This window comes from Dendrobium catenatum, unplaced genomic scaffold (assembly GCF_001605985.2).
Source record: "Dendrobium catenatum unplaced genomic scaffold, ASM160598v2 fragScaff_scaffold_1256, whole genome shotgun sequence".
Classification (NCBI taxonomy): Eukaryota; Viridiplantae; Streptophyta; class Magnoliopsida; order Asparagales; family Orchidaceae; genus Dendrobium; species Dendrobium catenatum.
This window is the reverse complement of record NW_021319718.1, coordinates 350134-371977: the sequence shown is the minus strand read 5'-3', so window position 1 is coordinate 371977 and position 21844 is coordinate 350134. Positions and strand designations below refer to the sequence as shown.

General features: G+C 34.4%; 1 long non-coding RNA gene across 1 annotated transcript in view; it reads left to right on the top strand.

Annotated features, from left to right (window-relative positions):
* The first annotated feature begins 19930 nt into the window (after window positions 1-19930).
* LOC110116289 overlaps window positions 19931-21844 on the top strand; it is a 48528-nt gene continuing 46614 nt past the window's right edge. Inside the window, exon 1 of the long non-coding RNA XR_003702330.1 lies at window positions 19931-21838. This is a non-coding gene — a long non-coding RNA (uncharacterized LOC110116289). The remainder of the gene's footprint in view (window positions 21839-21844) is intronic.

Here is a 21844-nt window from a genome sequence, read left to right as displayed (position 1 = left end):
ATTATTAGTTTTTACCACTCAATCTTCCAATACTATTCATTGACAAGTTATAATTTCACATATTCAGTATATCTTGTAGACATGTACCATGAGTCTTTGTTCAACCAATCATAGGCTTTCTTGTTTTTAAATATTCCAACTTTCAAAATTTTACTTCAAAAAATGTTTTACTAAACAAATTTAGGTTATCTGAAATAATGTGCAAGAAGATGCTATCTCTTAATATGTCAATAAGCGCCTCCGAAATGATGCAAACTTAATACTAATATTTGATATAACTCAACTTAAATTTGAGTGCTAAGGGCAACGACGAATCCAAAACTATGAAATAATGGGATCTTAATTGGGAGCGTCATACCCACTTGATAGGTTAGTTTCTATTTCACATTCATTTACCCATTTGGGCACTTAGCTCATCTGAGCTGCATAAATTATTTCTAAGAGCCAAATCAACAATAGAACCATTAATAAGAAATAAACCAAGTAATATATTATAAAAGAGACAAGTTTAAAATGATATTAGAAAGAGAGAAAGAAAGATAATAATGATAATGAATAAACCTGGACATCAGAAAATCTATTAAAAATCTAATTAAAAAAAGACCTTAAAAAATTTTTTATAAACACATGAAACAATAACGAACAACAAACTAAGTATATATATTAATTTCGACGTCGTTTAGGACAACTTTCTTAGTGCTTTCTAAAGCAGCTTTCTAGTACAAAAATTTTCAGATAAAAAATTTTGTATTAAAAAACTTCTTTAGAAAATAGTAAGAAAACTGTCTCAAATGAAGCCTAACTATCCATCTATACCTCTTTATTTAATAAATTCTCCTACAAACTTAGAAATCCAAACTTCATAAAAAAATAATTAAAATTTAGAAAATATAAAATAAACTTTAATAAATATGTAAAATTATATCAAATAATAAACTAAAAAAATATTTTAATTAACAACTCATTTTCATCTCCAAATTAAACAATATTTCCATTAATAATTAAATAAAAATCAGAAAAATACGAAATAAATTCCTTCAAATTTATGAAATTATAACAACCAATAGTATACATAAAGTGGGGATAATATTAATAAAAAAAGTAAATAGTATACATAAAGTGGGGATAATATTAATAAAAAAAGTAAAATTTTATTTACCAGCCATTTAAAAACCAAATAAAAATTACAAAACATTAATATTTGAATTGAAATCACCTCTTGATAAAAATTAAACATATTTAAAATTAAAAATTGAAACAATAAATTATTAATAGGGTTGACTACTCATATGACCTATCACACACCAGAAGTTGCATAGAATTCACCAACGTTAGACTTGTTAGGTTAGGTTTTTTACCTTCTATTATATATTTCTTACATGTTGTTTTCTTACTTTTTTATTTTTCATACTTTATGTTGTATTTCATTTTCTTTTTTAATTGTAAATGTTAAGCCATTAATTGCAATTCAAACTCCAAATATTAAATTAAAATGCATCTGATTATAACTTTGACTTGAATGGAAAATTAAAATTCTTAGTTACAAAAAAAAAAAAAAAAAAAAAACAACCGACAACAGAATATAACCCGATATTTCAAGCCCCATGATTTACATATACTAAAACCTCTGATTTTACACAAAACAAAACTAGCGTTTGGTGGACACTTGCATGTTTGCTTAGTAGCTTGAATGTTAGTTCTTGTTAGTCTTTAAGAAAAATTCTTCTACTTGACATAAAATAAAAAATTCTTTAAATAACATTGAAAGATTAGTAATTAGAAGGATGTAAATGATGTTCGGCCAAGTCTATAACATATTTTGCTTCCATTCCTTGTTTTAGCAACTCTCCGTCTCCGGGTTCTGATTAGACCATCTGACTTATTAGGCTACAGTTCTATCTCATGAGAGGCCTACTCCATAGAATAAAGCTATTATAAGCCTTTTATTATTTCAAATCATACACATTTTTATATATAAGTAGCATGCAATGTATTAATAACCTACCAAAAAAAATGAAAATTGCATCTGTTTTAGAAGAATGATCTACCATTCATAGTCTGAGGCCATTTAGGACTTCTTAGTTGTATGCCCCAAATTTTTAATTAAACAATAGCCTACCTTAATTTGCATTTCATGGAGATTGAACATTATGGTTTTAAAATGTTAGGTAAAATTTAGCTGATAGTTCTATCTAGGAAGGATCATAAGTTCATAAGAGTCGGACTTTCTTAAATCCTTAGCATGGTAAGAGATACAAGTCCCATTGCATTTCATTATATAAGGTTCGAGCCACTATCCTGGAGTGACTCGCCTTAGCTCTAGGTTCTGTGGTTAATTCAAATATTATAAGTCCTCATGTTCTGGACATTTGTTTGATTTAGTAATCAGGAATATAAGTTTCAGCTTTCTAATAAAATAATAATTTCAACAAAAATAAGTCTCATTCTAAAACATTAAATCCCAACTAGAAAAAACTGCTCAACCTTGAGGCATTCCATTAAAAACATGCAATACTTTTTATCATTGTTTTAAATTTGAAAATCCTAAAAAAAAATTTCACTGCTTTAGTCGAGAGTGTTCTCGAAAGATTCACCTATCTTGCGATGTAATTAACCTGCCTTTATGGGGAACCTGTAACTCCAGAAAAAATAAATCATATATTATTCTCGTAAGGTAGGAGAAAGCTCTCTGAGAATGTAGATAGTTTTTCCATAATTCATTTTTTATTTTTAAATACCTTTGTAGAATGTCGTTATTATCTTATGAGATAATACGATATTCTCTTTGTCGTGTTTGATCATAAAAATTGTGTATTTTTCCCCCTTTTATTAACTTGCTTTATATATCTTTATATTTTATCCATCACATCATTGAATAAATGCATATTCCATTATATAGATCCAATAAACTATTTTCTTTATTTTCCTAAGTTAATTGTTCAATGTTATCATTTTTACATGTTTCTTTATACATGATTGCTCATGTGCAATGGGAACGCTTACCCTTTTGTTCTAATATTAGTTTCTCATATTATCTATTTTTAAATTATGGAATAATATTGGGTAATGACTTTATCATTACTGCTTCACATTTAAGTCTACGCTTTCACTTGAGATTTCTGTCATTTTAGTTTTTATTCTATCAATTTTTGTTCATTTTTTTATATATTTTATAAACTACCGACTCTGCTACTCCATTTATTATTCATAGTTAGTAGGTTTATAGTAAATAAAAATGAATGTTGTTCTCCACTTTTATTGTATGATATAAACCATTCATTTTCTTGTGGGCAATTCTATTATTTGGTGGGCTTTTCTATAATTGTTTGGAAGTACTGCATACAAATCCCCCAGACTTGGATAAATGCATTGCACATGGAAATAATCCTCTTTCTCTATCTCATTGAAGCCTTTCTTTCTCTTCCTTGGAAACCTATCTTTAGACTCTGTCTCTATTTGAGACCTCCCTCTCTTAGGAACATTTGATTGTCTTAAAAATCTCCCTCTAAGAAACCTTTCTCTCTTTTATGGCTCTTAAAATTCTCTCATAATAGTCACTCCCTCTCTTAAAGCTTCTTATTTCTCCCATTATCTCCCTTCGAAGCCTCACTTTCTTAGAAGCTTATCTTTCTGAATTAAAAGCCTCTCTCATAAAAGCCCGTGTATCTCACACTTAGAATTATTTTATTCTCCCTACAAAGCTTTTGTCCTTAAAGAGGCTCTTTCCCTCCCTTCAAAACTTTTCTCTTAGAAGTAGGGCTGCAAGCGAACCAAACGTTCGACGAGCTACTCGTTGTTCGGTTCGATTAAAGCTCGTTTGTGATCGTTTAATTAGCTAAACAAACAAACTTGAATAATATTTTAAATACTCGATTCTTAAATAAACAAACTTGAACACTAATGCGTTCGGCTCATTTATGTTCGCGAACAACATCATTTGAAGTTCGTGAACAAGCTCGACATTAAGCTCGATAAGAAGCTCGATAAAAGATTGATTCGAGTTCGATTTTGAACTCGTGAATAAGCTAAATAAAAATAATTAATATTTGACTATAAAATTAATAAATATAAATAATCATTACCTTTGTTATATAGACAATTGCTTTTATTATAAATATGTTTGTTCATAGATATGTTCATGAACGTATTTGTTTGATAGTTAAAAAAAATTCGTTAAATATGTTCGCGAACAAGCTCGATAAGTACTAAACGAACGAACATGAACTGAACATGAACCAAACATGAACACTCGTTAATTTAAATGAACCAAACATGAACACAAACAATAAAGCTCGAACAAACATGAACCAAACTTGAACAAACTTATATTAAATGAACACAAACATGAACACTCACATACTCGGCTCGGCTCGGTTCGTTTGCAGCCCTACTTTGAAGCTACTTTCTCTTTTTCATTAGAATCTTATTTGTAGAAGCCTCTCTCTCTCCCTTACAAAATTTGATTTCTCTTTTAGAAGTGTCTCTATGTTAAAAAACTTTTCTATCTTTTATAAGCCTCACTTTCCCAAAAATTCTCTTTCTTATTTAGAAGCCTCTCTCTCTCATAACCATATCTCTTAAGAGCTTCGCTCTCTTTATGTTTCTCTATTACTCTCTCTTAGAAAGCTCATTATCTTTGATGCTTTTTTATAATTACTCTTTTTGACTATATAAGAATCTTTTCTCCATCTTATTTCTCTATCTCTTTCATAAACTCTCTTTATCTCTATCTCCATCTTTCAAAAGTCTCTTTCACTCTATTAGAAGTCTCTTTCCCTCGGATAAGCCTTCCTCTCTTAATCATAAAAGAGCCCTATTGCTATCTAAGAGGTCTCTCTCTCTCTCTCACATAAGCTCCCTATCTCTCAAAGAAATATATCTCTCTCTAAAGCATTTCTCATGTAAAAGGGTTACTCTCAAAAGCCTATCTTTATCCCTCTCTCTCTTTCACTCTTTGTCTCTCTTCGAAGCATCTTTCTCTTAGAATCCTGTATCTTTTTTTTTTCTTTTCATAAAAGCACTTCTATATCTTAAAACCCTCCCTCCCGTCTCTTTTAAAAGCCTCTCTAACTCTCTCCATCTTTCTTACAAGCTTTCCTCTTATACTTTCCCTCTTTTAGAAGTCTCTCTCTCTCTTAGAAGCATCACTCTTACCCTCTCTCTTTTATAAGCCTCTCTCTACCTCTAACCCACTTTCTTTAAAGCCTCTCCCCCAATCTCACTATTTATCATTCTTATTTAGAAGCCTCTCCCTCCATCTTGGGAGCTACTAACTCTCTTAAAAGCATCTTGCTCTTTGAACATCCTCTCTCTTTATTAGGCATTCTCTGTTTCTTAAAGTCTTTTCTCAATCGTAGAAGCCTCTCTCTCTCTTAAAAGCAACTTACTCTCTTTGAAGCATCACTTCCTCTTAAAAATATCTATGTATCTCCTATAAGCTTCTCACATCCTCTCTTTTTACAAGAAATATTTCTTATAAGCCTTCTTCCTCTCTTAGAAGCATTTTCTTTCTCTTTTATAAGCATATTATCTCTCTTTTAGTAGCCTCTCTTTCCCACTCTCTCTTAGAAGTATTTATCGCACTAACTTAAAGCTTCTCAGTCACTTAGAAGGCTTGCCCTCTCTTAGAGCCTCTCTCTCTCTCTCTCTCTCTCTCTACATCTCTCTGATTTAGAAGCACTATTTGTCAATCCTAGCAAAAATACTTTAGTAGCCTAAAATCCTCTCTTAGAAGACTCTTTCCCTTATCAGCCTCTCCTCTTAAAAATCTCTTTCTAATAGATGTCTTAGAGGCTACCCCTTTTCTATTTTTCTAGACACTATCTTTATTAGAAGGTTTTGACTAACATAGAAGCCTCTATCTCTCTTAAAAAATAACCTTTATCTTTAATAAGTGTCTCTCTATTAAACGCACAGATATAATATACATGCACAAATGTGTATATACATATATATATAAGTATAAAAGAAGTGCTTTTAGATACATGCATACATAAATGTGTATAGATACATGCATACACACACGTTTGTGCAAGCATATATACTTATAAATGTATTTATAAATATATAGCATGTATATATACATATAATTATATTTATATGTATATGTATATATATGTACATACATATTCACACATGACTAATTTATGTCAGTAATAGGTAGTTTTTAGGAGAAGGTAGATGTGGTTTCCTCAAAATAAAAAATAATATTTAGAATTTACAAAATAATAAAACTCGTTTATGACCTTCACAATTTATATTATTTTTAAAATCACTGCAACTATTATTTCTTTGAAAATTTTAACAGATATGGTGCTGCATATGTGTATCATAATAGGTTAATTATACAAAATTTTCAAAATAATATGCACGCATATCGATAACTAATCCATCTGATTTGGACAACATAAATTATAATTGATCAAATGATGAGGCATTCACGATCGTGATTACGACAAGATTCATCAAATAAAAATCGTGATCGCAGTGAGATTTGCAGTGAAATAATGATTGGATCATGGCGAGATGCACGATCAAATGAATAAAAAATATTTGTATGTGTGTAGAGTATGATCCTAATCAAAAAAAAAAAATTTTTTTGAGGATGTGAAAACTCAATTCTTTGAGATATCAGAATAAATAGAAGAAATTTTAGGACATCTTTCTAACTATATCCAACTTTTTGTCTCTATCTCAATTACTTTTTCTCGCTCAATTCTCTAACAGATCCAATATCCAGCTAGTACGAACTAACATCTTGGCATCAAAGCTAAACACCATTGCAACTTCGAGTAGTATTTTTATTGTAGCTCATCTCACATTAATGCCTATTTATTCTCTTTTTACTGTGCTGAAACAAAGAAAAAATATTTGTTTCTTTGTCCATCGATAAATCTTATTTTATGGCCACTAACATTTATAATATATAATACAAGTGGAGCTCTTTATGGTGGCTAACCAAAGCACCTAAGGTAACATCTAGTTTAGGGTAAACTCTTGGTTACCTTTAAAAATTCCTAATTTATTATCCTAGGCTTGGTGGAGAGGGGGGAGGGGGGGAGGGGCGGTGCAATTAGTGGCCATAACTTCTTAGACTAAGCATAATTAACACAGAAGCACTCAAAACTTAAACCTCATTGGATAGATCACAAAGCCAATTTGAACTTAGGGGTCATACCATGACCTCTAAGCCTAAATTGGCATGTACATGCCCTTAAACACCTCAAACAGGGCGGATAAAATTTGGACATATCATGGACATGCTTAAATTCAATCTCCCAAAGTCCCAAGCCATGGAGACATCAATTGAGCACACAAATGCATTAATAACATAAAAATTCAAATTGAAATTGACATTCATACATAAATAATCAGGACTTGAGACCATAGTGCTTTTTAAGATCTCCTCGAGATCTTTCTAATGAGCTTAAGAACACCTAAATGAACTTAAGAACACCTAAATCAGCAAATTGGGTGAGGTGATATTAATTTTTGAAGTTTCCCATGATTTCTGAAAATAATTGAACCGGATTTACACAGCAACGCTTTTACATGCGGGCGTGCTCTGATTGGGTAGCCAATCATTGGTGCTGACTGTGTAAAGAAAAAATGACCATAGCAATCGGATCATTGATCGGACAGAGACAATCAAAGCGGCTCCAGAACTGCAGGCATGATCCGTTAATCTACGGGTGGGATTACGTCTTCAATCTCCCGCAGACACCCAAAATTGTAGAGCTTTTCCGGCATGATCCGAGAGATCCTGCCGGCCAAACTCAACCAAAATTCGTGGGAAGGATCAGGAATCCACAAACCGTCAATCCAACGGCCAGATTTCGGTGGGTTGAGGGTTTGTTTCACACTTGACCGATACTACCTAACTAGGAGCTCAAGATCAAAATCTCACTATAGAGAAGGCCTCAACAAATGAGTTTCTCTCATAGGAAGCTTCAAGGGATGACGACGATCAGTTCTCCTTCAGACACTGAGACTAAAGGATGTCCGGAGGTACGACTTCGAGCGGGACGTGGATGAATTTCATCGGGTCTCGCTCGAGACCGTGGTTGGAAGAGGTTGGGAAGCTGGGAGAGTTGAGAGGAATGCTCTGGGAGTTATAGGAAGTGATTTCGAAGTGTTGGAATCGAATGAGGTGGGATGAATCGAAACACCCTATTCAGCTGCCTCCCGTGGCCATCGATGGCTCTGATTGCACGGGCGAACGGCCCAAGGAAGGGGCGACCACCGGAGCTCCAATCCGCTTGCTCCTACTATCACCAGCCACTAGATGGCTTGGGTTGAGCTGGAAAGGTCTCTAGGGATCATGCGAACTCATCCATGAGTTCAATTGGGCAGAAGACATCACAATTGCTGGAATGAGCTCGGGTCAACCAAAACCTGTACGGATTGGGTCAACTTGGGTGAGACCTGGGTCAAGCCAGGTCTTGGGATTGATGGGGGAGATACATTGGGTAAAGGGGCACTCAATGTAAGTGCCAATTCGGCTTAATTGGCTATGTGGAGGAAGATGGCTCGGGTCAATGTGTTTTGACCACTTTGGGCTAGCCTAGAGGTTGACCCAAGTCAATTTAAGTGTTGGGCTGACTAGGGTAGGTGTGTTAAACCTAGGGCCGTATAGTGGAAGTATTGATTTGGCATGGTGAGGCCTAGGTTGGGAAATGGTTCAACCCTTAGTGGTTTTGACCACTTTGGGTTAGCCCAATTGTCAACCTAAGTTGACCAAAGGACTGGGTGAACTAGGGTAGGGGCATAGGTTTATGTAGAACCCAATGCAACCATTGGTTTGATCCAATTTTTTTTAGGGTGGAGTTTGACTCAAGAGAGACATCTCTTTGGTCACTTGGGTCAAGCCAAATGGCTAACCCAAGTGGGCTCAAGTCTTTGGGTCTCAAGAGGGTCATCCCTAAGGGTTCAATGGGTGGTCCTAGGGGTTTGAATTGGCTTGAGAAAGCCTTGGTCAAAGGGTTTGAATAAGATGAAGGTATATGTATTTGGTTAAACTTAGTTGACTTAGGGTCAAGGGTTGGGTCCATTGAGTTCAAGTTGATCATATGAACTCAATGGAAGTGGTCCTAAGTCAAGGGGAGTTCAATTGTTTTGAAATAGATGTTTAAACCCTTAAGGGGTATTTTGGTCAACCATGATTGACTTGGTCAACCAGGTCAAACCAAAGGGTGAGTTTGGATCCAATGTGTTCCAAATGATATTTAGGATCGATTGGGATAGGTTTTGAAGTTTGATATGGTTGAAATAAGTAGAGTTTTAGGGGAAAGACACCCCTTAAAAGGGTATTTTGGCCATTTTGACCCCTGGTCAACATTGGGTCAAACTGGGTTCAGAAAAGTGTAGGTTACTGGTCAACATGTCATAAGGAAGGTTATGGACATGGTCAAAGGCTTGGAAAAGGTCCCAAGATCAAATTCCACACGGTGGAGGGTCAAGTAGGGCAAGCTGTAAATATTTGAAGGTTCTGTAACCTTTGGAAATCAATCCAATTTCTAGAGCTAGAGACCGCAGAATGAGCTCAAAATTGGTGGGTTGACTTTAGAGACATGTCTAAACAAGTTGCAATTGATAAACCCTAAATGAGAAGCCATTAGACTGGGTTTCAGGGTCTGGGTCCTTAATATTAGGATTTGGTTTGAAATCTTGAATTTGGATTGGATTTTGGACTTGAATGGTTGAGTTTTGATTATCCATATTAATGATAATAAAATGCATAATTAAAATTGATTGGATATAATTTGAAGGTTGATTGAAAGTTGGTGGAAGGCTGAACTAGAGATTGAATTTAAAGGTGGAAGTTGATTTGATTAGACTTTAATTTGGTTTTAACTGGACCTGAATGATTGAGAAGTGGACACCTTACAATCATTAGGTCATCAGAAAGAAACACAGGTAGGTCCTAGTGGCCATACAGAAATGAGGTCAATAATTCCTAGTGATATTGGTCATAAAATTATGAAGCTTTTTGTGGAAAATGATAGTAAAGATCAAATTCTCTTTAAGCTTTCTTATAATGGGGATTTTATTTTTAAAGATGTTTGGCACTTTATTAGAGATGAGAAATATATCTCTGTTGTTTTGATAAAATTTGGAGTAATAATATTCCTACTTCATATTCGATTCTTCTTTGGAGAATCATTAAGAAGCTTATTCCTGTTGATTCTATTCTTTGGAGTAAAGGTTTTTATCTTCCTTCAAAATGCTATTATTGTTTTCATATTGAGAGTATTAATCATGTTTTTGTTAATGGTCCTATTACTGCTAAACTTGGATTTGGTATGATGATTTCCTTAACACTAACTACTGTATTGACCATTTATCATTTAATCATCTTCTTACTGTTTTATTTCATAATACTACTAGAGGTCATATTAAGATTATTGTAGCTGTTACTCTCATTTGGTTCATATGGATGGATAGGAATGATGTTAAAACTCTCATTTGGTTCATATGGATGGATAGGAATAATGTTAAATATAGGAATATTTCTAAGAATCATAAACGTATTATTGCTAGAACTAAGGAGAAGATTAATAGTTTGTATAAAGCTGATTTGATTAAAAATAGACAATTTTGTGATTTTAAAATGATGGCTAAGAATTTGAGCACTAATAGGTTTGAAAACCTTTCTAAGATTTGTTATAATTACATTATTTGGAAGAAGCCTAAAGCGAATTTCATTAAAGTTAACACGGATGGTTCTATGACTTTGAGTAAATTTGGTTGTGGTGCCATTATCATAATTTGGTTTTAGCTTTTGCTTGCTCTCTTCAAAATAGTTGTGTTCTCCATGTTGAATTAATGGCTATTTATCATTCTCTTCAAATTTGTTTTTTTGAGAATTTGGATAGAAGTTGATGCTATTATTAGTTCTTAATTTTCTGTCTAGCAATACTTTTGGTAATTATGATAACTTTCATATTTTGAAAGATATTAAAAGGATGCTTTCTCAATTAGATTAAAACATTTCTCATATTTAGAGAGCAGGTATTTCTTTTGCAGATTTTTTAGCTAAAACTGGTTCTGGGCTTAGTTTACAATTTTTAATAATATGGATATTCCTTTCTTATTGAGGGGTTTAATTAATCTTGATAAGTCTGTGCTGACCTCATTTTTATATGAGGTCATGAGGACCCCAATCCAAATCTCCCTCTGGTGATCTAAGGGCTGATAATTCTTCACCTGTTAGTCATTTATATCTTATCCAAATTTTAGCCCAGGTCCCTAATCAAATTCCCATCCAAATCATAGCTTAATTCTCAATCCCAAATCCTAAGTCACCCTTCAATCAAACATTAATCATACTCAGATCAATCCCAATCATTTACTTGATTGTGATTGGTATCAACAACTCAAACTCACCCAGTCAACCAAATCCAAAATCCAATCCAAACCCAAATTCCTAAATTCAAAACCTAAGGCCAAAAGCCTAAGTCCTGAAACTATTTCTGGATGAATTTTCTATCACATAAAAAATCAGTCAACTGACATCTGATTCATGATCTATGAGTTACATACTGATCAGGCATGTCCCTAGGGTCAACCCTTCAAATTTGAGCTCATTTATGAGGTCTCTAGCCTAAGAAATTAAATCTATTTTCAAAGGCTGCAAAACCTTCAAATATTTATGGTCTAGGCCACTGGACCTATCACATTATTAATTTTGACCTTGGAACTCTTTCCAAACCTTCTAATCACATCCATGACCTTTGTTATGACTTGTTGATTAATAACCTACACTTTGTTGGATTCACTTTGACCCAAGGCTGGCCAAAATAACCCAAATTTTGACCTTGTTTTTCGCATCAACCAGACCCTGATCGAGCCAATTCGTGCGCTCGATCGCTCGATCGACTGTCGTCAAGCATCAATTAACCTAAATCAGACTTTAATTAAAACAAATTAATGTCAAATCAATTGAATCAACCAAAAATTGGCTCAAATAGAACCCAATAGAACATCGTCGAGCCTCGTTAAACCAAATTAGATGCAATTCGGAGCTAATTTTGCAAAATTGGCTCGATCGTACCCAATTTGACCCGAATCCACCTAAATCGATTCAGATCGAGTCCAATTCAGGTTCAATTTGAGCCTAATTGGTCCAATCCATATTCATTTGAGCTTTACAAATCTGGAAATCAAATCCGACACTCCAAATTGTACTGATCTCTGCTTTCCCGTTAAATCCCTTTGATGCTTGCGGCAAAAAATCTAATCGAGTGCAAGCAAAGGATTTTGTGTAGCAGAACCTTATTTCTTGTAAAATAAGAGTGGGAGAGGAAGGTAGGGGAATGGGCATTTCTTCTACTTGCATGCGACCTAGTTGAGTGGGAGAGCTGAGAGGTCGAGAAAGGGAAGGAGAGTCGATGCCTAGCTGCTATGTCCGATCAAGGAGAGACGAAGGAAGAATGATCGGTTCCTCTGGCTCGTGTGCATCTGACATAGCCTAGAGGGAGTTTGGGCTCTAGCGTCGTGCGGTCCGTCTAGTTGTGAAGAGGAGGCCGACGCTCGGCCTCTTGCGTGCATCCAGAGATCGAGAGAAAGGAGACCGAGTGGCTGAGAGCAGTCCCTACATGCGTACGTCCAAAACCGAACACAAGGAGAGCCGAGCGGCTTATTGCTTGCAATTTTTGGAGATTTAGATAAGTGAAGAGCATATTTTGCCTTCCCTACCTGTTGTTTTCTCCTTCCTTGGATCAAAAAGAGGATTTCTTTTGCTACTATTGCTTTTCTCCTTCAATTGAGAAGCGGAAACTTCCTCTCGTTGTTGTTGGATGTTTCCTCTTCCAAAATACAGAGCAAAGGGGTGCTGTATTTAACCCCCTATTATAACTAAAGTCTTCCAAATTAGCTTCGGCGAGTTCGTGACACCGGATGCGGCTTCCGGGAGCATTTAGAAAGCAAATGAGACATCCGGAGTGGCTTGGATAGCAGTTTTCTTCTTCCTTCCACCGTTTTCTCGCCTTTGTATGGTGAGTGGAGTGTGATGGAGTCGTGACAACCCGACGAGGTAAAACTCCTCAAAACTTGAGAAATCCCTATCTTTTGGCCATTTGACGTGTGTTTGATGTTCCAAAACCTTAGGGACACAGAAAACCCTTACATTTAATTTCCAAACCGTAATCCTCTTAGTCCAATCATGTGAATCTAGTGATTCTCTTGTGATTACTTTCAATTGAGGGTCAAAAGAGGGCGATGATGAGGCGCCGAGCCCGTTGGACTTGTGTCCAATGCCATTACCTTGCATGAAATGCATTCATGTTGTCTCCCTAGTTGTCACTCGCAATTCAAATCATAAGATTGCATTGTTATTTGCTTCTAAATTAAATATTGATGTATATGTTTGAAGTGTGGGAATTTGCTCTTGATAGGGCTTTGCACTTGAGAGCCTGTCTTTTTAGAAATGTTAGAGAGGGATTTAATTAATTTAGAGAACTTGTGTCTTGTCTTGGATCTTGCATAGACTCTCAAAGGTCTACATTATGGAGCCCATGATAAAATAACTAATTGAGTTCATCTTTGACACGTACAAAATCTCATTGCATAAAAACAATGTTTGGGGAATTGCTCTAATTTACGAAAATTCTTTAAGTTTGCAACATTTATAAAATATGCTCATTTAATTTCAAGCTCCCATGGAGCAAATTTAGAGTATTTCATGGTCTCTCTCTCACTCACTCTTACTCTCTCACTTACTCTCACTCTCACTCTCACGCTCTAGCTTCCTCTTTCCCTATATCCCTCCTATCTCTCTTACCCACTCCCTCGCTCACTTTATATGTTTTTTTTCTCTCTCACACTTTCTATGTCTCACTCACTCACTCTCTTACTTTGATTAACTAATTCTTGCTTGTTTTTCTTCTCCAACTAAGTCTATTCTTTCTCTCTCTATCTCTCTATCTCTCTATCTCCCTTCCCCCCTCTCTCTTTGTTTATCTTTTCCTCTCCCTCGCTCCTCTCTCCCTCCCTCTCTCAATTTCTCTCTATTTACCTATCCCTTTCTACCTCTCTCTCTCTCTCTCTCTCACTCTCTCTTTCTCCATCTCACTCTTTCCACCTCTCTCACTCACCCTCTCCTTCACCACCTCTCTCTCTCCCTCCCCCTCTCTTTCTCTTTGTCTCTCACTCACTCTCACTCTCTAGCTTCCTCTTTCCTTATATCCCTCCGATCTCTCTCTTACCCTCTCCCTCGCTCACTTTATATATCTTTTTGTCTCACTTTCTATGTCTCACTCACTCACTCTCTCTCTTACTTCTTTAATTAACTAATTCTTGCTTGTTTTTCTTCTCCCACGAACTCTATTCTTTCTCTATCTATCTCTCTCTCTCTCCCTTCCCTCTCTTTGTTTATCTTTCCCTCTCCCTCGCTTGTGCTCTCTCCCTTCCTCTCTCAATTTCTCTCTATTTATCTCTCTCTCTCCCTCCCTTCCTCTCTCTCTCTATCCCTCCCTCTCTCTCTCACTCTCACTATCACTCTCTCTCTAGCTTTCTCTTTCCATATATCCCTCCTATTTGTCTCTTAACCTCTTCCTAGCTCACTTTATGGCTTTTCTCTCACTCTGTCTCACTTTCTATGTCTCACTCTCTCTCTTACCTTTTTGATTAACTAATTCTTGCTTGTTTTTCTTCTCCCACTAAGGGGCTGTTTGGTTGACTGAAAAGTAAATGCAGTGTAAAGTAAATGCAGTAAAGTAAATGTATTGTATTCCGAATACGTTGAGATTGTTTGGTTGTCTGCAAAATAAACACAGGAGAACTGTTTCCCTTGTTTGGTTAGGAAGATCCAGAGTAAAGTAAAAGTTATTTTTTTTTTAATAATTTGATAGAAACCATGGATATTCATGCAACAATCTCTTAATATTTTCATCAAAACCTCTAAAAAATTTTCTATTCTATTTGAGGCAACTATAACTTTAATAAAGATGACTATAAAACTACTATGATAAAAGTAACTTTTAAAAAATAATTTACTATTACTAAGACTTCGTTTAGGACTACTTTTTATTATTTTTTATAATAATTTTTTAGTATAAAAATTATAATTTTTGTATTAAAAAGCTGTTTTAGAAAGTAGTTACAAAGATGTCCCAAAATGAAAACTTATTTTTTTTTTAAAAGCAATTAAAAACCAATGTTTAAATAATTAAATATAATAAATTAAGTTATGCAAATATAAATCATGCTGACTTGCTTCGCGCTGTCTAAAAGATGAAGGAAATTAGTAACATCAGCAGAAACTTCATCAAGTTTTTGCACAGCCTCGTCCAGTCGCTTCAAGTTAGGATCTCTTTTGATAACTCGGTTGCCAATTTTGTCGAGTTTTTTCTTCATGGATTTCATGATGGAACGCACCCTTCTCAGCTTCTTGTTTTTGGTCAGCTGTTTTTCAAGTTCCATGTACTCCAGATCATCAACCACGTCATTTGCATCATCAATGGAATCTTGTAGCTGCCATAGCAATTCGTTAAGAGTCGGATTTTTGTCTGTAATCTGCTCTTGGCTGGAAGCAAAGTGGATGACAGCTTGGATCTTGGGGTACTTCTCTCGCAGCCTTAGCAGCTCCTCCTTCGTGCGTTTATTCCATCTTCGGGTGATGATTGGGGAGGAGGAGACGGCGATGGATACTGAGACGGCGGCGATGGAGATGGACGGAGCTGTGCGGTTGATGACGGTGAAGGAGAAGAGGATTCCGGCGACGGCGGAGATGACGCCGGTGACGGCGATTCTGATGTGATCGCCGGAGCAGCGGAGGATTGTTTTGGGATCCATTTCGAGGGCGACGACGAAGAGGTAGAAAGCGAAGGCGATTGAGCTGATGTGGGCGATCGACTTCGTTCATCCGCGCGAGAGAGACGGTCTGTCGCTCCTTCCTTTCTTCGTTGCTATTCGACTTCGGCTCGCTGTTCGACTTCGCTCTTCGCAGGATGGCACGAGGCGAAGAATTTCAAACCCGCTCATTTTGAGCGACTTTCAAAGTCGCGGGATCCGCCTGTCGAAATACACGCCTAATACATTTGAGGTTTTTGTTTTGTTCCACTCAAAATTAACCAAACAGGAGAATTTAGTAAATACATGTATTTGTTTTACTTTACCCTCCTAATTCAGGCAACCAAACAGCCCCTAACTCTATTCTTTCTCTTTATCTCTCTCTATCCCTAACCCCCCCTCTCTTTGTTTATCTTTCCCTCTCCCTCGCTCTTGCTCTCTCCTTCTCTCAATTTCTCTCCATTTACCTATCCCTTTCACCTTATCTCTCTCTCTCTCTCCCCCTCCCTCCTCTCTCTCTCTCTCACTCACTCTCACTCTCTAGCTTTCTCTTTTCATATATCCTTCCTATCTGTCTCTTACCCTTTTCTTCGCTCACTTTATGTCTTTCTCTCTCTCTCTCTCACTCACTCTGTATGTCTAACTCACTCACTCTCTCTCTTACTTCTTTGATTAACTAATTCTTGCTTATTTTTCTTCTCCCACCATCTCTATTCTTTCTCTCTTTCTCTCCCTTCCCCCCTCTCTCTTTGTTTATTTTTCCCTCCCCCCCGCTCTTGCTATCTCCCTTCCTCTCTCAATCTCTCTATTTACCTATCCCTTTCTCCCTCCCTCCCTCCCTCCCTCCATCCCCCTCTCTCTCTCTCTCTCTCTCTCTCTCTCTCACTCTCTAGCTTCCTCTTTCCCGATATCCCTTTTATCTCTCTCTTACCCTCTCCCTTGCTCACTTTATGTCTTTTTCTCTCTCTCTGTGTCTCACTTTCTATGTCTCACTCACTCTCTCTCTTACTTCTTTGATTAAATAAATCTTGCTTGTTTTTTTCCCCCGCTAACTCTATTTTTTCTCTCTTTTTCTCCCTCTCTCTCCCTTCCTCCCTCTCTCTTTGTTTATCTTTCCCTCTCCCTCGCTCTTGCTCTTTCCCTCCCTCTCTCAATTTCTCTCTATTTATCTATCTCTCGCTCTCTCCCTCTCTCTCTCCCTCCCTCTATATCTCTCTCTCCCTCTCACTCTCTAGCTTCCTCTTTCCCTATACCCCTCTTATCTCTCTCTTACCCTCTCCCTCGCTCACTTTGTCTTTTTCTCTATCTCACTTTCTATGTCTCACTCACTCTCTCTCTTCTTTAATTGAACCATACTTATATGCGATATGATACCTATTTATGTTTAGAAATTATCTTATAAATCATAAGAGGCTATAAATAGATGATAGACTCTAAAAGGGCGATTGGTGATGGGAGTGAGAAGGTTTAATGTTTTTTAATAAATAGATGGTAGACTAAAAGGGAGATTGGTGATGGGAGTGAGAAGGTTTAAAGTTTTTTAATAAATAGATGGTAGACTAAAAAAAATAAATATGCTTTTAGAATGTGTTAAAAATTGAATTTTACTATAGGATAATGATGATAATAATAATATTTTAAATCTTGAAACAAGTATAGTGTGCAAAATAGAGGTATTCAATATTTTTATTTATAGCAAATATGATTCTAAAGAAGGAAAATGAAATATAATGTAGCCAAGTGATAAAAAGTTTAAAGATGTAGGGATTTGATTATTGGATAGTAAAAAAGTATTGATAATTAATAGAAGTTTGAAAAAAAATGAGAATGTTAATGTATGTACATGAAAAACATTAAGAAGGATAAATTAAGAAATGATTAGTGATATATATTAAATATAATGCTATTGAACATAAACTTGTACACTTAGTATATGTACAATAAAATATAAAATATACACCCATTAGATAAGTATATAAATTATATTTGAGGATTATGAATGTGAAAGGGTTGACCTTAACATGGATAGAAGTTGTTTAAAATGATTTGCGAAGACTAGATTTAATGCTTCAAGCAACACTCAGTTGGAGTGAATAAAAAATGCTTATTTATAGATAATTGGAATAAAGCTCTAATAATATTAAGGTGCATCTATGGAAAGCTTGAGTGGGATAAATTAAGAAATGATTGTATTAACATAATGGATATCTATTCAAGGTAAGGTTATTGAAAATAAACTTGTGTAGTTAAGAATGTACAATAAAAGATAGAAAATATATCCATTAGAAGAGTATTATATTTGAGGATTAGGAATGCGAAGGGGTTGACAATGTGACATGGATAGAAGTTGTTTTAAAATAGTGTGCTTTAGGCAAAACTTTGCTGGAGTTAATAGAAAATGTTGATTCATAGATAATTGGAATAAAGTGAATGATGATGAAATGGTCAATTAAAATGCAACTAAATTTATTTTCATTGAATATTCAAAATCATTTGTATGATGATTTAAGGTCATTTCCATTTTAAATTTTGGTCTTCTTTAGGATATACTTGTTTTTTCAATAGCCTTTATTTACATCCATTTTTCTTAATGTTATGTTTTTTTAAATTTCTTATTTTTTCATATTGTTCATTGCATTTTTAGATGTTGTAGTAGCAGTTTGTTTTCTTTCGGATTATTTTTTTATCATTCATTTTGTTTTACTTAAATTTTTGTAAATTTTATTGATAAAATATTTTTTGATTTTTGTGATCATTTCCAAGAATCTATGGAGAAAGCAATTAAAAATAATATTTTTAAAACAATTGTGCTTGCTATAGATGCCATGTTACAATCTCTCAGGTTTATTATTACTGCTAAGTTGTTTTTGTATTATTTTTTATGTAGGTTGTCTTTTGTTTAATTTATTAAATTTTAACATATTTTAATTATTTAATGATTTTGATGCATGAGTTATTCCCCAAAAAAGAGAATTTGAAAACGCTTATTGAACTCTTTGATCATCAATATTAGAATATTCATGCATCTTCAAAAGCTTGATATTCAAATCGTACCTTTAGTTAGAAAAGGCCTAGTGAAATATTCTTTTTGAAAAGGTGTGATATTAAGGTTTTGCTAATTATTGTATTTGGTTGATATTCCAATATTTCACCTCTTATTATGTAAAAATCTCCTTATATCTTTTTATATTTTATTTAACTTTAACTTTTCCTTTTTAGTTGAAGAAAAATGAATTGGAGGCAGAACTTGCTAATGTTATAAGGATATTTAAGATAGCTCATAAAATAGGATAAGTATTGCTTTTTTGTTTATCAAAATATTATCTATTCTTTTGAGTTTTACTATTGTTTCAATATCTCAGGTTTATTATTATTGTTAAGTTTTTTTTGTATTATTTCTTATTTAGGTTGTCTGTTTTGTTTAATTTAATGAATTTTTAACATATTCTAATTATTTAATGATTTTGATGTAGAGGTTATTCCCAAAAAAAGATATTTTAAAAAAGATTCATGAACTCTTTGATCATCAATATTAGAATGTTCATGCATCTTCAAAAGCTTGACATTCGAATCGTGCCATTGGTTGGAAAAGATGTAGTGAAATTATTTTCTTTTGGAAAAAAAGGTGTGATACTAAGGTAAGGCCAATTATTGTATTTGGTTTATATCTATGAATGCATGCGCGCATGCGCGCACACTCAAATGTATATATATATACACACACACACACACGGGGCTTATTTTTCATCATTAATATGAGGAAGAGGTCTATTAACAGGCTTTTAACTATTGAGTTGAAAACTATGTTGCACCGATACGAATACGGCGACACAGATACGACACGATACGGGACACGTCAATTCTTAAAAATACAGGATACGGATACGGATACTGCGCGGACATGGCATCATAATTTATAACTCATACATAAAAATTAACAAAACAATCAAAGCATAATATTTTATATTACAAAAAAAAATGACAACAACATCATTTGTAGCCTTGTAGCTTATAATATTAAAATATAAGTAAGCATTAAATGTCTAGTACAACAACAAAAGCATAAATATAAATTGTCTAGCACATAAAGTTTCAACTATTCAATAGAAGGAATGATATGATTAGCTTCTTCAGTGGTTTGTCTTTGAACTTCTATATCATCTTCAATAAATATCATAGCTTTGAATTCAGGCTCATCAAGTGAAAGATTAGTAATTTCTAATATTCTCATATCATCAAGAGACTCAAATCCATCTCATAAATGAGAGAACTTTGCTCGCAGCCACGGAAGTAAATACGACGCATCTTTTTTTTTTTATTTCTTTTTGTTTTTCAACGAACACGCGTATCAGATACGCGTGTCATTTTGAAATTAAATAGTATTTTAATTGGATACTTCTTTGACGTATCCAACACGTATCGGTGGAGTATCGGAGGTGTATCCGTGTATCGGATACAACACGCCTTCATAAATAGGTGTATCGGTGCAACATAGGTTGAAAGTGTTTTTGACATGGCGTTGAATTTGATTAAAGTCGGGTACTGGACTGTTAATTGTAGATATTTAGGCGGTTTTTAGGAAAGGTTGATGTGGTTTCTTTGAAATAAGAAAGAATATTTAGAATTTTTTAAATAACAAAATTCGTTTATGACCTTTAAAATTTAGATTATTTTTTAAACCACTTCAACTATTATTTCTTTCAAAATTTCAACTGATATAAGGATGCATATATGTATGCTAATATGTTAATTATGCCAAAAATTTCAAACCAATAAGCACGCATATCGATAACTAATCCACCTAGTTTAGTATCCGAAGATGTCCCTTCTGATCGATGCTTGGTCATCAAGGATGAGATCTTACCTTTATCTTAATTGAATTTGATTCATTAGCTTATGATATTCCTTACTGGATTCATCTGCCTATCAAACTCTTTCATACAAAGTCAGATGTACTATCATTTTATGTAAGTTATTAGGGATTTGATCCTTCTAGCTAATCACTTTTAATTATAATACTATCAAATGTTTGATCAATTTATTGTTGTAAATTTGCATCCAATTGGCATGACCACTAAATTTCCTATTCAATGCATTAGCCACCATATTGGGCTATATTGGATATCAACATCATAATCCTTGATTAATTCTAATCATCTTTGTTGCCTCAAATTTAATTCCTTATTTTAAAATTTATTTTAAATTTTTGTGATCAGTAAATATTTCACACCTCACACTATATAAATAATATACTCTAGATTCTCAAAGCTAACACTATTGTAGCCAACTCTAGGTCATGTGCTGAACAATTCTTTATCATTAGTGTTGATATTAAGCTCTATTAAACTATAACACAAGATAATAATGTAGTTGGGCAGAAGTATAGGTATGTAAGAATATAAAACTTTTTGGATCCTTAAAAAACATAAAAATAAGAATATCCTTAAAATCTCTAGCAAGGCCAATACAAGTCACGAAATATGGATTCCTTTTGAGATAACCTTCATACATAACTTTATTACTCCTTTATCGTGTTTACTCGTTACATCAATTTAAAACTAGCACCCACCTCAAAGGTAAAATGTTGTAAAAAAAAATTGATTTACTCATTTAAGAGGAAAAATTGAATATATCTATACTACTGTAAATTGTGAATTTTTATTCTACCATTAAGCGATCCTCATTATTATTTTTTAATTAAAATTAATCTGCACTGTTTGATTTTGTGACTCTTCATATTCCTCTCCCGTCTTCCCATTTCTTTCTTCGGCTTCGAGTGAGGAATTTTGAAACCATTTCTTTTTTCAGCTTCGCATGAGAAGTTTTGAAAGAGTCCCTAAAAGGGCCTTCTTGGCCTTCTCCTCTCTGATAGGAAGTCAGGCTTCAAGTCAGGAGTTTTGATAAAGTCGGTAAAAGGACTTTCTTCTCCTTTTGGATCAGAGGTTATGACGGATTCCTCCTCTCTTGGTGGGAAGGAGATAACAAACTAAGTTGTTGAAATCGAAAGTCATGCCGAGATTGGAAGGCACGATGAGAATTCACTAAGAAGGTAAAG